This window comes from Solea solea, chromosome 19 (assembly GCF_958295425.1).
Source record: "Solea solea chromosome 19, fSolSol10.1, whole genome shotgun sequence".
In the NCBI taxonomy this organism is placed as follows: domain Eukaryota; kingdom Metazoa; phylum Chordata; class Actinopteri; order Pleuronectiformes; family Soleidae; genus Solea; species Solea solea.
In genome coordinates, this window is record NC_081152.1 from 6,123,685 (window position 1) to 6,140,908 (window position 17,224).

General features: G+C 41.8%; 1 long non-coding RNA gene across 1 annotated transcript in view; it reads right to left on the reverse strand.

Annotated features, from left to right (window-relative positions):
* LOC131446646 (uncharacterized) overlaps positions 1 to 7,341 on the reverse strand; it is a 36,525-nt gene extending 29,184 nt beyond the window's left edge. The window contains exon 1 of the long non-coding RNA XR_009233948.1: positions 7,089 to 7,341. This is a non-coding gene — a long non-coding RNA (uncharacterized LOC131446646). The remainder of the gene's footprint in view (positions 1 to 7,088) is intronic.
* Positions 7,342 to 17,224: the final 9,883 nt, after the last annotated feature.

Here is a 17,224-nt window from a genome sequence, read left to right on the forward strand (position 1 = left end):
GAGGAGGGCATGAAGGAAAATGTAAGGAGAGCGGTAAGTGAGACGGGGTGAGATTTTAGGAGGAGGGTCAATAAAATGCAAAGAGAAGGAAGACGACGGAGAGAGAGAGAGATGAGGGCAAGAGGCGACAGCAGAGTGAGTTCATCTTTATTAATGGCCAAGGAGCAGAGAGGGAGTTATTAAAAAGGAAAAAGATGAATGAAAGAATGAGTGTGAATGAGGAAGGGGGGGGTGATGAAGGGAGATGTGATATATGCCTCCTCCTGGCTCTCTGAAATCCAATAATAATAGTGAGGAATGGGCCAGCTGCTGGACTGAGGGGAGGAGGGGGAAGAGGAGGCACGGTCATTTAGAAAGAAAGCAGCCAGTGCAGACCAGGCAGGGGCAGCAGAGATACTCACACACTGATAAATACTCTACATTTATACTATACATTCATTTAGTCCTCTTTATTATAATACACTACAGTCATCAGGATTCCTACCACTCATCACCTCCTTCTCAGGACAGGACGACTCAGCCCTAACAGCAAAATGTTAATTGCACTGTTGTACATAAACTAAGCACTTTACCTCTATCGATGTAAACAGTGAAATAGAATTTGTCCTAAAGCTGAAGCGTGTGACTTTGTTGTTGTTGATGTTTTTATTCTGCCTCCGTCTGTACAGAAACAATTCAACATGATTTAAATTCAGTTTGAATGTTTGCATGATTCTAAAAGTCCACACGTTTTTAGGTCTTTTTGCATCCACACAGTAAATGTTGAATGTGCATTTAAAATTGACGGTAAACTAATTCTGACATTGTGTTTCTTTCATTTTATTTCTGCGCAAAAAAATGCACACGCTTATTGTATATGACCTCCCAGTGGTTGTATAGAATATAATTTTGTAGAATTTGAAAGGACTTTCTAAAGATAACACACTCCAGTGTACTAGTGGCCGGTCCCAAGCCCAGATTCAATGAATCAGGAAGGGCATCCGGCATAAAACCTTTGCCAAATCAAATATGTGGATCACTGAAAACGATACTAATGTTGACCAAGAGGGTGTCGATAGGAATTGTGGTTACTTCTGGTTGAAGACTAGAGGAGAGGAGGAGGGGGAGGGGCATGTGTGGAGGTGAGAGGAGGGACTTAAAAGGGAGAGAGCTGTCTGATTTGATGAAGAGAAGAAACACAGATACACTAAGAAAACACCTTCACAGGGCAGAAAAAAGGTGTGTGAAGTCACAGCGGACGGACTGTTGACTATGTTCAGCCTTGAGTCTTAAGTTGCATTCACACCAGCACTTCTTAATCGAACCCTAGCTAATTTGCTCGGAAAGTCCGGTTCGTTCAAATACTACAAATACTACAAAGACTACAAGGCAGGGCATTGTGGGTAAACACAACCAAAACATGTGCGTGTGTAGAGCATGAAATGGCTGAGCCCATTCTTACAGCGTATAAGTGGAGTTCACATAAAACTGAATAATAAACCCAATGCAACGCCACGTTTCGCTCTTATGTAGCGGAGTCTTGTTCATCGTTTGTCTCGTCTTCTCCTTCAGTAATCCTTGATGCAGCGCCGCCTCAGGCGAGGAGGGGAATATGTTATTACTGAGCAGCTGAATGTTCCAACCCCCAGCTGAACCGAGTCTAGTGGACTATAAGGTGTGAAAACGACATAAGTAAATGCTAAAATCACAGATGTTCTGAATATATTGTTTGACTTTATTCACTTAACGTTTATTTAAAATGATTTAAAATGATTTCCCTTGAGACATTGGAGATATCACATAAACGAGAATGATACAGACAGACAGACGGAGGAATGGAATGACATCATGGCTCCAGTCACAGGTGTCACCAGTGCCGAGACAGTAATTAAACTTTTTTTCTTTTTCTTTTTTAAATAAGGAGGGGAAGGGGGAAATATTTAAAGTGAACACATAATGCTGACTGTGCAGATCCAGCCCAGAGTCTGGAGTCAGAGTCTTCAAGACTGTGATGCAGACAACTTGACAGTCCTGACACCAACGACCCAGACATCCTGGACTCACACTTCTGTGGTGGTTCATCACAGTTCAACCTGCCAACCTAATACAGAGACATCACACACTCGTGCCACAAGTCCGGTCCTGATTCTCTGCACAAACTGTTGCCTTTGCATTCTATTAGAGTTTATTTATGGGAGGTACAGAAAAGTGTAATCAAAAACTAAAAGTGCTCATTGAAATGACACAGGTTTTACCTCATAGTCTACGAAGGGCTACGATCAAAGACGAGATTATCATCTGGATTTTCCATTGTGGGACGTTTCAAATCACGGGCCTAAAAAGACATTCCTGCACTCGGATGCCAGGCAGCTGACAAATGCAGATGTATTTAGCAGCTGAAAAACTATCTCAGTGTGACATCACTTGATGCATGCCTGATGGTGTAATAGTGAAGACAAATGCAGCAATACGTACAGCATCTAAATGGCTCCGGGACAACAAGCTACATCACCATCGGCTTTTTAAAGAGCATATTTTAAATAGTGTTTCAGGATAAATGTTCCCCCTGACGTCTCGCTCCCCTGCACAAGAGACAATCAGCCATCCAGCTCTCTGCCAGTCTTTCATGTTTCTCTATCCACAGGACATCATCCATCATGGCTGAGATTTCCAGCCTTCAGGAGCCTCATATGTCTCATAAATCACTGTTGGGAACTCATTCCGGACTGAAATGACACCAAAGCATAAATACAACAAGCTGTGTGGAGCTCGGCGCGGCTTTACGTTCAGTCCGACTCTACTTTCCACTGTCGACGGTTGGAATTCTGTCACAATCATTCAACAACTATTCAGCAGACACATACTGTATGAAGTGACCAGGTGACCATGCCATTGTTTTCCACGGTGACTCCATATTTGCACAGCTGCAAACAGCAGCGTGCAACAACAAGCACGGGGTCAAAGAGGCGGGGATTATATGTGACTACAGCGTCCTCCTCACCAATGTGCAATGTTAAAGCTGCTGTAATCAATATTTGTTGACTTAAAATTGAACAAATGACTACCAGACAAAAAACATTGAAACTTTTTTAAATGATGCAAAGCATGTATGTTTGTGAGGAGTGGCAGGCCTGGTTGTTTTTTGTTTTTTTGTCTCTGTAAGAATTCAACTAAATAATTACCTGTCAAGCAATAGGCTACACAGATATATTCATTCATTCATTCATTCATTCATTCATTCATTCATTAATCCAAATCCAGTTTTTTTTTCTTTTCTGCCAAAAAAAACTGGCCGTGCATGCAATTTTTAGAAATCAATGTCACTTTTTTTCTGAAAATCAAATTATAAAAAAAAATATTATGTGACACACTACTCCTTCAGAGATGTTCCCATATATTGTCCATCTTCCTGCACACACACACACAAATGTGTTGACATTACTCTCACTACTAGTCATGCAACATTTGTTGCATTGTCTTGTTATTCTCACCCTCTGATTGGTTGATGTGTTTCTAGGCTGTATAATTTGAACTCAGATGGGGTTTTAAAGCATTTCTGACAATACAAACTAAAACCGACTAATTTTTTTATCTATAGAAAACAAAAGACCAGTCAGGAAGTTATGCATCCATCCACTGGGAGAACACACACACACACACACACACACACACACACACACACACACACACACACACACACACACACACACACACACACACACACACACACACACACACACACACACACACACACACACACACACACACACACACACACACACACACACACACACACACACACACACACACACACACACACACACACACACACACACACACACACACACACACGGGAGAACATGTAAACTCTATGCAGAAAGGCGCTTGTTCCGACCGGGTCGTGAACCCTGGGTCTTCTTGCTTCTTGGGCCCAGTCAGGAAGTTATGTTATCTGTAGTCAATTACATGGCAACCAGGACACAGGACAGGGAAAAATTGTCCCATAGCACGACTAGATGCATCATTGTTGTGCTAAACATGCAGTCCACTGATGGAACTGGGACATGGGAATTGACTTAACACTGAATTTATCAGAAGGAAACGTGGAGTTTATAAAAACTGTGCAGGAGGAGAATTAAGAATAAAAGGCCTGGTTCTGAAGTGAATAAAAGTCCTGGCCACTATTTAAGAACTTCTGGTAAATTTCATTTAGTTGATGAGAATTTTTTTATATTCTATAATTTTATTTTCAAACAAATTGATACCACAAGGGTAAGACTTTCATCATAAAACTTATGGCCTCGGCAGCCAAAGCAACAAATGTGGTCTACGTAACCAGCACAGAGCAGTTAAAACAAAAACCCCCACCACCACCACCACCACTCCCACACACACACACACACACACTGCTACGCCTGTGCAGAGCTGATGAGGTGTTATGTTGGGGATCCATGCATCACCTTTTGTGGGACATGTAAGGTGACTCCTGGCAGCACAACTGGAAGTAGCAGCACATATATCTCTTAATAGAGTCAGTCACTCAGGGCTCCTCCCTCCCTTGTTTATTTCTCTCTCTCTCTGTGTTCAACACACACACACACACGTTCATGAGCTGGCGCACAGCTCATTCATCTGTTCTTCCTAAAACAGATTAGCTGCTCCAGCACCGTGGCAACTACTCATCTACCATTATTACCTTAACATGTTTTACTGCCCGTACATATTTACTGGCCCAGCAGCATGGCTCTACACTGTCTGACACTATTACCCACTGGGAGTGGTGAGATGCTTTATTGTTTCTTTATACTTTGCTGCATTTTACGGATTATATTAACTCCTCGTTTACTGCCGTTACTGGACGGCTATAGCCTTTTGTTACAGTGCAACTTAGTGTGCAACTTTTAAATATAAACAAATTAGTGACTGAACGATTTGGGATAAATATCTAACTGATTATTTTGACAGGAATTGTGATTACAGTGATTACGATTATTGTGTGACATTTGTGCAGATCTGTGAGAACCAAAGACGTTTTCTTCAGTCTGTAGAAAACGGTGTGTATAGATCAAGACAATTATTAACTAAAATGATAATGGCTTTAACAAATATTGCGCCTCCTGCGAGTAGGCTGTATTGCGGTTTCAATAAAATTTAGAATTTCGTGCCATTCAAACCACTGTCATTGTCGCCATTAATGTCACAGAAGAGGTTGTGACAAATTTCAGAGGTGAATTCTACTGCTGCCAAAAAAACAAACAGATGACTCAGCAGTTTGACGAGATAAACACTGCTTGTTCTGCACCTGTATACACACAAACACTCCCTGAGTCAGGTCTGATAGTATTGCTTGGCAGAGTCGGCTTTCAGACTTTCATTTCTGTTCACAAAGACATAACAGAGGCAGAATAACAACAACAACAACAACAACAGAAATCACCACCAAGGTATAATGCTTTTAAATGACCTGACTTAACAGATAGGATTTTCTGTTTTCTTTGTAATTATTTACATTTAATTTTAATCACACCATAAAAATATAATACAATATGATACTTTATTTACTCCCCTTGTTTATCTTGTCGTTTTTATTAACTATAGCACCTCTTCAGAACATTATCTTTTCTTACATTAGTGCGTTTGCTGATTATATCAATAGGTCAATTAGCAGGTCACATTTATCTGCATCCTCCACATGTTTGATTCTAAATTGTGCCTCTTTTCTGCATGTCACTATCCTAGTTTTAAGCTCAACCTGTCCCCTAAAATAAAGGCAAAATGAGTCAGACGATTAAGGCTGAACCCCAGCCCAGTATCACCAGACTAATTGGCCTTAGCAAATGGGTCTGGAACGGTCCAGAATGCCTCTGGAAGTAATTGGATAGACCGAGTCAGTGCAGAGAAATGTGTGACACTGCCTTCAATAAACAGTGTGTGTGATAGTGAGTTCTTCTTTTAGACTAAATATACCATCCAGCCTACTTTACCGGAAACTGATACTTGTAATCAAGAATTCCGAAACAGTGATATTGGTGCTTTTACTCGAGTAACTGATCTGAATACGTTCTGCTCAAATGGGTGACTTAAGCTTTCCTCCACCCACTGTAAAGCACATCATTACCTAAATAGAGAGAGAAGTCAGAGGTAGCTGACAGTGGGACAAGTGTGGAAGGGGGAGAGGGGAGAGAAAAAAAAACGTGGATGTACATGTTAAAAGATTGGAACAGTCAGCTGAACAAGGGATGAGAGGTGAGAAGAAGAGAAGGGGAGAGAAAAGAAGGAGCTGAAGCCAGACAAGCTCATTAAAGAGAGGGCAGCGGTGTGACAAATGATGCATGGAGATGGCAACACCCCCACCCTCACACATCTATAGGGAGACTGTCTGAGTAAAAGGACGTGCATGGAGAAGTGCATGTGTGCAGGACTGAGAAATACTGTGGTGCCACGGCTCTAATGGAGAGGGCCAGGGCCGCCAGGCTGCTGACGGATGACTTGTCAGTGGAGGTGGAGTAGGAAGGGAAGAGAGGAGAAAGAAAAAGAGGAGAGCTAGTGATTAGATAGTTGAGCTAATGCTTGACCTCTTCTACCCCGGTGTCTGTCCTTTATGGAGGGTGAAGAAGGGGCGGAGCTGAGGGGGGGGGGAGAAAATGAAAATGGGGATAGGAAAGTATGATATTTTATGCTGAGACTCTGGAGGGAACGTGGAGATTTTAAACCCAACATTAGCTCATTAGTGGGGATCTGTTTGTACAACATGGATTACATTTAAATTGTCAATAGTCATAGTTCTGTGCAGTCAAGCATCCTCTTTACTCAGTATATTAAAACTATTCCTGTGTATTGCATACTTGTATGTGGGGTTTTTTACCACTTAAATACTTCATAAATGGTATTTCAATTCAAAAAATAAGAAATGTATATTATTTCATCATAAAATCCCTTCTAATGTTCATGTGATCGTGCACCATCTACAAAAACAAACAGGCGCGTGCAGTGGAAGGCAATTCATGTGGGCTAATTTGAAACCATTAGTTTCAATTAGTGTCATGAATCCTTCAAACCTGAGCGCACACGCGCGTGTAACACATACTTTTACATTCAGTGTGACTCACAGCTTCAGTGGGTGTCATGCTCGTCGGTGTCCATCGTGGAAGAAAGTCCAGAAATGTGCTTTTAGATGTCGCGTGGGAGTTCACTGCTGAACTCGCCTGAGAATCCTCACGTTTTAAGGTTTTCTTCGTCATAAAAGTTATTCGTTGACAGTTTACTGTTCATCCGTGAGTATGTTGCAAACTGGAACGTCTGATGGCGTATTCGGCATACTCTATAATGTGTCAACATGCTATCATGTCGTGAAATTTGGCATTTTAGGCTAAATTGAGCCCTCGTCTTTGGCGTGTGCTTCCTGATTGCGTCGCGCGATACCTTATGGGAAGTGTAGTTTCAAAATGTAAATCGACAAATGACTAAGTCTGTTCAGAGTATTTTATTTTAAAAAAAGAAAAAGCAAAGGTTTAATAATACATTATAATGAAACGGTTTCAGATGCCATAATAAATAAATTAGGCCCACTTTTCACTCCTATTGCTGGGTTTAGACTATGTATAATATGTTTTATTTGTAAAATTATATTTGTTGACTGTGTGGTAGGCTATTGCATCTTTTACTTGTGTATAGAAATAAACAACAATCTCAATTTTTTAACTGTCAGATATGGAAAAATCAGTCAAGTGTATTACAGAAAATTGTATTTCATCATTTGAAGTTCAGCTGACTTACTCAGTCTACACATTTTTGACAATTATTAGGCCATGAGTTTTGCATTTTTTATTGAATATTCCGTCCTCCACTGCTGTACTTGAGCCGCATTATATCTTGAGGTACTGAATACCTAAATTGCAGCCTAAAAAAAATGTGTGAGGAGATGTACCAGGCACGGTGCCACCAGTTTGTGGTTGGCTAAGAGCAGTGACTGAAGCAGTCTCGCGACTGGCAGCACCAAACAGGCAGCTGCTGTGAGTAACATCCAATTTCTTAGGAGAATCTTAACATTATCAAAAAATCGAGTTAAACGTGGTGCCAAACTAACAATACTGGAGCTGAAAGTGACAATATCACTACTGTCACTATCTTATAATATCATTTCATGGCCCACTTATTTTTATGACCACTATGCTGGTAATTACAGTGAGAACATGTACACAACTTTACAAATGTTGCCCTTTTCTATTTCATAGGTCAAGTTGCTCTTTAGATTCAGATTAATACGATCAATAAATATATGTACAACTTTTTTGTGTATCTCAAAGACAATTTAGTTCTGAAATGGAACTTTTTTTTCTAAATAAAACGTTTACTTTTATCTTTTTACTTTATATTTTAATGCTCATGTTTTGTACTTTTACTCAAGCTTAAAGTGTTCCTGTGACTGCATTTAAAGTGCTGAACTGCAGTAAAATGCTGCTGACTCTTGATTAACTGTATTTAATATAATAATGTTAAGGTGTGAACTGACATCATTTAAAAGGTTTATTTCGCTAAATATACTTCTTTACCTCTACTTAACAATGAAAGCAGGGCTTTGTGTTAAAAAAAACTGTAGTATGTAACTTTTAAAGGGTCAAGGAATTGTATGGTTCTTTGAAAAATTAGGTTTATTCTGGGGGGTTAGCGACACTAGCAGTGCGTTAGCGATAGAAGTTCCACACTGAAGCTTTAATGTGTGATTATAATATATTTAATTCACACAAACTGTCTTTGAAGAATACAAAAAAAGAAGAAGTTAAAAAACATAGAACATGACCAGCAGTAGGATATTATATGTTAGAATAACAGCACTTCTGTGTCAGAGTATTTGATGGTTACATGCAAAGATACAAATGTGTGTGTGTGCAGGAGATGAGACAAGACAGCTGCGGGAGCAAAACAGAAAGAAAACAGTTTGCAAACGAAAAGGCAGCAGTCATCGAGAGAAAGGAGGAGGAGAGAGGGGAAAAAAAAGAAGAAGTGGACAGAAAAAAATGAGTGGCTTTGTTGCAATTCAGGCAGCCACACTGGGACTATCATTACCATACATCAGGACAATGAATGAGGCTTTCAGCAAGCGGTAATAAGAATTTGATAAATCATGAGCCAAGAATTAACTAGACGTCAAAACAATGAGAGCACCCCTGATAGATGAAGAGAGGATTATGGCGTAGATTAGTCAGAGCAGAATGTACAAGACAAGCCCGGGTGGAGATGAGAGGAGATGAGAGGAGGAAAGGTCACACGCAAGGTCAGGTGAGGTCGGAGAGGGAGGGTGAGGACGGTCCGGCCACAAAGAACAGACAGACAACGAATGGAAGAAGGAGAAAGAGTGTGGTACCAGAGAAGAGGCGCAGTGAAGATGTGATGGAGTGGAAAACGGGTAATTGGGTAAGGGTCAGGAAGTGGTGAGGACATTATGATGATACAGGAATACCTGCACATTTGCACCTCAAGAGATTATGAATTAAAACTTTCACACCACCACGAGCCGATTGCAGGTGTTCTTGCGGTGAGTGCGGCTAATGAAAATGTGCAATTAATCTTCTTTATCATTATAGCATGCTAAGAGTGGAATTTTAGACATTTTGTTGTCAAATTCCAACTTAAACTCTACATGTAATGATTGTAATGCTACAACCGGAGTCCTCACACAGCCCGCCTTCCTCTTTGGACACTCCTGGCTATCAACAATTGTCAATAATGATTTGTTTGAAAGCACACAGACACTCACAGGTCAGCAGCAACAACAAACTAGCTAATGAAAGGTAAAAAAAATGATGTCCTGCCAATGCTTCCTGTGTGTATTGGTCCTGAAGGGATGAGGAGGAAATGTCAGCAGGCCAGAATTCCTGTCATGTCGGAAATTCTTCTGCCGTTCCAGAGCAGATGATCAGTCCTCACCTCCCACTGTACACTGCACGACAAGCTGAAATCCAGCCAGACTCTCAAATGGGTGGAGCTGACTCAAAATTGGGTCAAAAATATGGGTATATGCCATGAATTCATGTGGAAAAAATAATGGCAATGCATCATCATCATCATCGTCGTCCTCTGTTGATGTTCTTCTGATGAATATTGAGATATTTCACACGATAAGTTGAAATGTGCGGTGCATGGACTTAATACATTATTTGGTAAGGAGTTATGCGTCCAAATGCAGCCGCACCACATTTCTCATGGGCCATGGTAACTCTGGACACAAATGGACACTACAAAGTCAGAACTGTGATGGATTTAATGGAATTTCATTACTTTAGCAAGGACATTTATAAAATCTCAACATTTAGCGACAGCACTGTCGAAAGCCGGCGATCGTGAGCTGAATCACAACCCGTTCCGCGGTATTTTAGTTCAGTGACTGTGTCGGACAGGAAGTACTGATTCTGTGAACAAATCTTTTTGAGTTAACTGATTGCCCAGTCACTAGTTTTAGTGTTTGTGTATCGCACAGCCATGCTATGACGACCTCGCCCAGTAATACTAGAACTGTATAATGGAAAAGCGCCACCTGTGAGGATCATGAATAGCCGTACAAAATATCCTGCCAGGTCGTTCTGGATCCTGACTCAGAGGAAACTGGCCCGGCAAGCCATTCCATACCAGCGGCAACGAAGATTTCGTAACGGCTTTGACTTTGACTGACATGTTTTTCATTAACATTCCACTTTATTGTCCGTCTCCCTCATAATTTCTCTCCGCTCACCCCCCTCTGCCTCAGTGACTCCTCTACTCACAGGGTGAGGGATGTGACAGGAGGATGTTTATTTAATGAGAGTAGTCTGGAGGGGGTAATGAAATCTACCCTAACACCATTAACAACCAGCCTTATCAGCTCCTGCGACACGCGTCAGCATGCTGCAGCCTTTTGTTCTCTGGCACGAGGCTGCCATGGACCCAAAGGACAGACAAAGCATTCTCTGAACGGCCCTGGCACAAATGACAAGAACTTAAAAACTGACCACCAATCTCTGTTTTGAGGGATCATTTTTCACATGCTGTGGCTGCTTCTAAAATGCCATGAAAGGCAGAGACGAGACAAGTTAAGAGGACAGGTGTCTGCCGGGGACATGTAAAGTATCTGTACTGTGTGTGTTCAAGTGTGGGAGGTGGTTGGTTTGTTACCTGACCACACAGACACAATCAATCCACCCTCCATGTCACGGTAATTGATGCTGATGGACAGACGTTGACTTTGCCTTTGTCTAACATACAAGCTCAGACAAGTCTGCACAACAACACACAGCACCGGACGTCTGTACATGTACGGGACTGCAGAGGCGCGATAAAGGAACGTCTTCCTCCTCGCGCCTTCTCTCCGTTTCCCCGTCCATGTGTTTTGGCCATAAGTGCCGTCCTGTCTCCAACCATCGAATCGCACAATACTCTCTCTGAAAGGCTCATTTGAGCAGCATTACATTAAAGCGGAGCTGCTGATGGCCACACAAAAGCCATGTAAATGAGCTGTGAGAGAGGCCCATCAGTCACTCTGCCTGCCTGACGCATGCTTCCATTATTATTTATGGCCATAATTGGCCTGTGTTTCCTCAGGCAGTGACTCTGCACTGATGGATCTGATGATAACTTTGCTCAGCCCGGCAATCAGACAGCAGTCAGCGGGAAAGGAGGATGAGAGCGAAAGAGGAGGTTTGCATGTAAATAGGGCACTGACAACGAGCTGGAAGAGAAAGGCTATGTTGACATGTGACGCAAAAGGTTTTCTCAGGCTAACTAAACTGCAGATGGAAATCTGGCCCCCCCTTTACACCTGGCATTAAAATGCGTTTTTGTGTAATCTGATAGCGCCTGACCACTTGTAATTACAAGACGCACTGAGGACGGATTGTTAACCGATCTGCCAAACCACTTCGGGAGGTGGTCGGAGACGCATTGGGACCGCATAGAACAGACGTTTAAATGCAACGAGTCCAACGTGTGAGTGGAAATACATGAAAGTGGTGACTAAACTGCAGTGTCCTCAGCTCTCATCAGTTTCCCACTTCTTCAAAGAGGAGTCCATGCAAGAGCACGACTTCATGTAAATGGTCTGTATTTATATAGCACTTTTCTAGTCTTGCTGACCACTCAAAGCTGCTTTACACTACAGCCATTCACCCATTCACCCATTCACTCACACTTTCATACAGTGCATCTTCTATCACTCATCTTTCATACTCACGCTGCCGGCACAGAAGTCAGAAGTGTCTTGCCCAAGGACACATCGGTATATAGACTAGTGGAGCCTGGAATTAAACCCACAACCTTGTCTTGTGCGACTAATGTTGTTGTTGATGTGGTGGCACACAGGATGTGACGCTGTGGTCTGCTGCTGGAAATCTTTGCAGAAGATCGGCAATTTGATCTAGATGTGGACACCGGAGACCTTTGTGAATACCAGGTGTAAATGCATGTGGTGAAGCGCCAGAAATCGCATTCTAATGCCAGGTGTGAAGGCGGCCTCCGAGTTGCGAAAAACTAGATTCATCCAAGTAATGATGGAATCAATTTGCTGATTCCAGTGGTTTCTGTCCGTTCGGGTCAAACACTATTAGTCTGTGAGAAGAGTGACTGTGAAAAATGCATCCCTCTCATTTTATATATCTGGTGATACACGGGCCTCTGGCCAAAAAACTTGTTCAGCAAAAAAAGTTCAACCAGGCTCATTTTTAAATGCAACACAATTGAACTTGGTCCAGTAAGTTGCTGCATCGGCCAGTCAAAATGCAAGCCCACGTCCCATAGTGGACTGCTTCACACTGGCTATTGTATCCCCGCTGTTTACCACAATAATACAGCAGATGTCACTATAACTTTGGGGTCACTAGTGGAGTTTCCGTGCATGTGCGCTGCAAATGTTATTCAAATACGCCGCATATCAACAAAACAAAATGCAAATCAGTGTGTGTCTCTGTCCACCATCACTTTGCTGCCCACACCAAGACAAACAACATGCATCAGTAAAAGTCTAACTCAAACTATGAGGAACAAAAAACATTAAATAGAAGATTTAATAATAATAATTGTGATTAAAGCAGCTTAAATATGTATAAAAATATAATAACGATTTAGAGCGTCTAATTAACCTCTGCGTGTTTTTGCACTGTGGGAGGAAAGCAGATTACACGGGGGAACATGCAAACTCCATGCAGAAATGCCTTCGGTCAGACCATGCCGTGAACCCAGTAGTCTTCTTGCTGCAAGGCAAAAGTGCTGGCCACTACTCCACCATGTCGCCCACATGTCACATTCAGTTAAGCGCAAAAAATGTATTGCTTGTACAAAAATTCCACTCACTCATTCACTAGGGAGCAGCTCCACCATTAACATCTATTGATTCTCACAGTGATAATCCAGCACAATCGGTTTACTCTGAGGATTTGCTGATTCAAGGATATTTTATATTGATTATATTTATAGGTGAGATTAATTATTTGAAAAATGCAACTACCAATATCTGCCAAAAACTGTAGCGTGCCATTTTTAAATATTTGTATTTATACATTTTTAAATATTTGTATTTAGAGATTTTTAAATATTTGTATTTAGAGATTTTTAAATATTTTTATTTATAAATGTTTTAATATTTTTATTTATAATTGTTGTAATATTTATTTATACATTTTTTAATATTTTTATTTATAAATGTATAAATAAAACAACTCTCTGCATGTGCCAAACACAACACGGCTGCTGCTGTTCCTGCACCACGCAGCTCCATATTCCCTGGATGAAGTCTGGAAGTGTAATGACTTCAGTAGTGAGGGGTTAATTACTGCTGCTTGCACAACACAGAAAAGTCACTGCTTGTCATTGAAAATGCACCCCGGGGGGGGGGGGGGCCCTTTTCTTCGGGGCCCCAAGCATTTGCCTGGTATGTCTGTCCTGTCAGTGCCTCTGGTGTAATGCTACGTTACGCTGTCTCTGAATGTGTGCTTGAGTGTGAAGAGCCACAATGGGAGAGAGAAGCCACAGTGTTTTGGTAATAGAAGTTACACACTGGAGCTTTAAATCACTGAGATGTTTTCAAAGTGCTATTCACTGAACATCTATTTGTCTGAGGGCCTGATTGACGACTCTTTCCACAAATTCATCCATCATTCAGGGCTGATTTCTCTCCCTAAAATGAGTCAATGTGGACCAGTGTGCATTCAGTGGCAATCATGAGAAACAGTGGAGGGATTGAGACGTGGGTTGTCAGGGAATCGAGGATGAATTTAGTCGGCCGAGTCTGGAATTGACAGGCAGAGCTGAGAGGTTGTTGGGTAAGTGGTCCCATCATGGCGTCTCTCTGTGTGGTCCCGCCTCAGCCTGGGTACGAGTTAACAGCTTTCTGTTGAGGCAGACTGAGTGGGGTGTTTGTATCGAGGCGGCAGAGATCCTGCGTGTCACAGTTTGTCGTCAGTCCTCACAAACGTGTTGACACGTCCTGTCAGTCTGCCTCTACCTCCTCCAGTTGGCAGGTAGATTCCTTGTTGGCAGGTTTATTTTCCCCTTGTCTCACAGCGAAGGGCACCACATCATATCAGTGTGTGTGTGTGTGTGTGTGTGTGTGTTGCTGCGTGCAGGTGCAGTGACTATGCATATCTAATATGTGTGACTGTGCCAGGCTGGCTTGGATAATGTTTTCATTTGGCCCAGAAAATGCTGACCTCTGAAACTGATGATCAGTGTTTCCTCCAAGGTTTTTCCCCCCTTTGAATGTTTGCTCAGACCGAGAGACAGTACTCTGCGTGCAGATTGTGGTCACCTCTCCGACCTCCTTATTGCACAGTTGATGGATTCAGACATTTACTGTAACTCTATGTCCAAGGACGCTACAACATCAAAACACTGAAGTGAAGATAAGAATGGATTTATATGCTCTGTCTGGATTTATAGTCCAACACCAAGTCAGCATAAATCCTGAAAGACTGATATGATTTAGTTTTATGTGCAATCACTCATGAGAGGAACCTACAGTCCAGACACAGGATATTTTCTGTTTTCACTTTGGAAAAATGTTGGTCTTTTGTGGACCCCTCTCACACGATGTTATTCAGGATCAGAGGCTTTGTTTTACTTTAGCATTTAGCGCGCGCACAGAACCAGGGAATGGTTGCCCTCACTCACTCTATTTGTATATGTAAAACAATGTTAGGGGGATTGTTTCACCTGAGCCACAGATGTGTTCCATGGAAGAGACAACAACCTAAGCCTGTTTGGTTTACCAGAGAAACACCAGGCTGCTACACCTGATAATCATACACGTTATTGATCTTTAACCTTTAATGTGCTCGAGCCGTCCATCCAAATCCAATGCACTTGAATGTTTTCAGCTACAGCAGCAGAATGGCTCAAGATTATGATGAATCCTAATGACTTTGAACATCCTCTAACTTTCACTGTAGCATCAAGCAGCAAATCAGGGCAGGCAAATCAGGAAATTGCCTGGGGCCCCAAGATGGGAGAAGACCCCCTTGAACAGATTGCACCCTTAAATTTTATTTTCGGGTACTGTATGTACAATTAAACTTTGGTTGAAGACATCATAACTAGGCCAGTGGCTACTAGCAAGATTAATTTTTTTGTGTCATCAACCTGCAGCCCAGATTTTGGAGCCACACGCAAAGAGCGTGTTCTCTTCTTCTTTGGTAGGAATACGGCCTATTCCCTGCGTCCAGACTTGTACCGCCACCTAATGGGGAAGTTGGATACTGCAGGACCCTGACACGGTATGCAACACGCTTTGGCAAGATAGACGTCCAGTATAGATTATGAAGAATGAAAGAAAGAAAGAAAGAAAGACAGAAAGAAAGATTTTAAGGCTATAAAAACCAAACCATTTCTATAGTAAAATCATTGTTAAGACAAGGTTTACTGCTCATTGTTCGATGCATACAGCTGTACAAGTAACATGTGTATTGGCTGACACAGACTGATAACCTTGTTGAAAGGCCTCTGTTTTGTTGCTCGCAGTATTTATTGTAACGTGTGTTATCGTACAAACATAATGACACTTGAAGATGATGAAAGCGGTGGCCAATTTGAGTAAACAGTAGATGATTGGTTTGATTAATGGAAGAAAGTCCATATTATAGTAGTATGTGAAATGAAACATCTGCGGTGGGTCGTTTCCAAATGACGTCACCCCCCCCAACTGAACTTCTAACTCTCGCAGAGGAACTCAGCCCAGACGGCAAAGGACACAGTCCGTCACAACATACATTGTAGTTTATAAAAGTTAAAAAGTGAAGTGAACTTTGGTGTGTAGGTAACAGATGTGACAGATGTGCAGTCGTAGTCTGTAGGCTGTATCTTGGCTGCTTCCACTCACTTGATGATATAATAACACAGGAAGACAAAGTTGCCATGGCCATGAACTGTGTCATACTCCACAGTGATCGGAAGAATGACCTAAAAGTCAAATTTGCATTGCCAGCAGCATGGGATCAAGGGATTGCATTGATTATTCATTATTTCGTTTGAATAATCATTGCAATCCCTCAATATTGCTTCCAACACTTCAATAAATATCAGATGGATTTCCATTAATTGTATGAATATGCATGATCAACATCAATCCTGACTATTTCTCTGGCACTTTTATCTCCTTTTTATTTTGTACATCTAGTGTCAGAAAAGAACAGAATATGATGTATGTACTTGAATGAATTGTTGATGGTAGTTAGTCTCTGTGTGTTTGCCCTGCCCAGTGAATGTCTTAATGTATGTACTTTATTTAACCGTGTAGTACATGATAGTAAGTTAAAGGTGCAGTAGGCGGGATATTTCTGGCATTACTGTATGACAATAATTCTATATTACTGTTTATCTTGGGATCACACAACAGCAATCTGTTCAACGGTGGACTCACAAGTAAACGCAACCGGATGTGCTCGGACTAGTGCCCGCACCAGGAGGCGCTACGGTGGTGAGAGGAGTGGTGAGGTTTTCTGATGACATCATCAGCATAGGGAAGTGCCGATCCGCTTCGCAGAGCCCAGGAAAACAATAAAACCCTATTTTCTCAGCAGTGGCTGAAACTTTAGGGTTTCATAAACGAGGTAATGACGCAGATACACACACACATACACAGCGTTAATTGGAGCTTCCGGTCTATGTCGCCTTTAACACTCGACAATGGGCAGGACTGACGCTTAGTTCTAGAAGGAGCTGTCGGAAGTGAGCAGTGTCTGCCATGGCCAGTGATGTGATGTGCACTATGTCCACCAAAAAACATCAA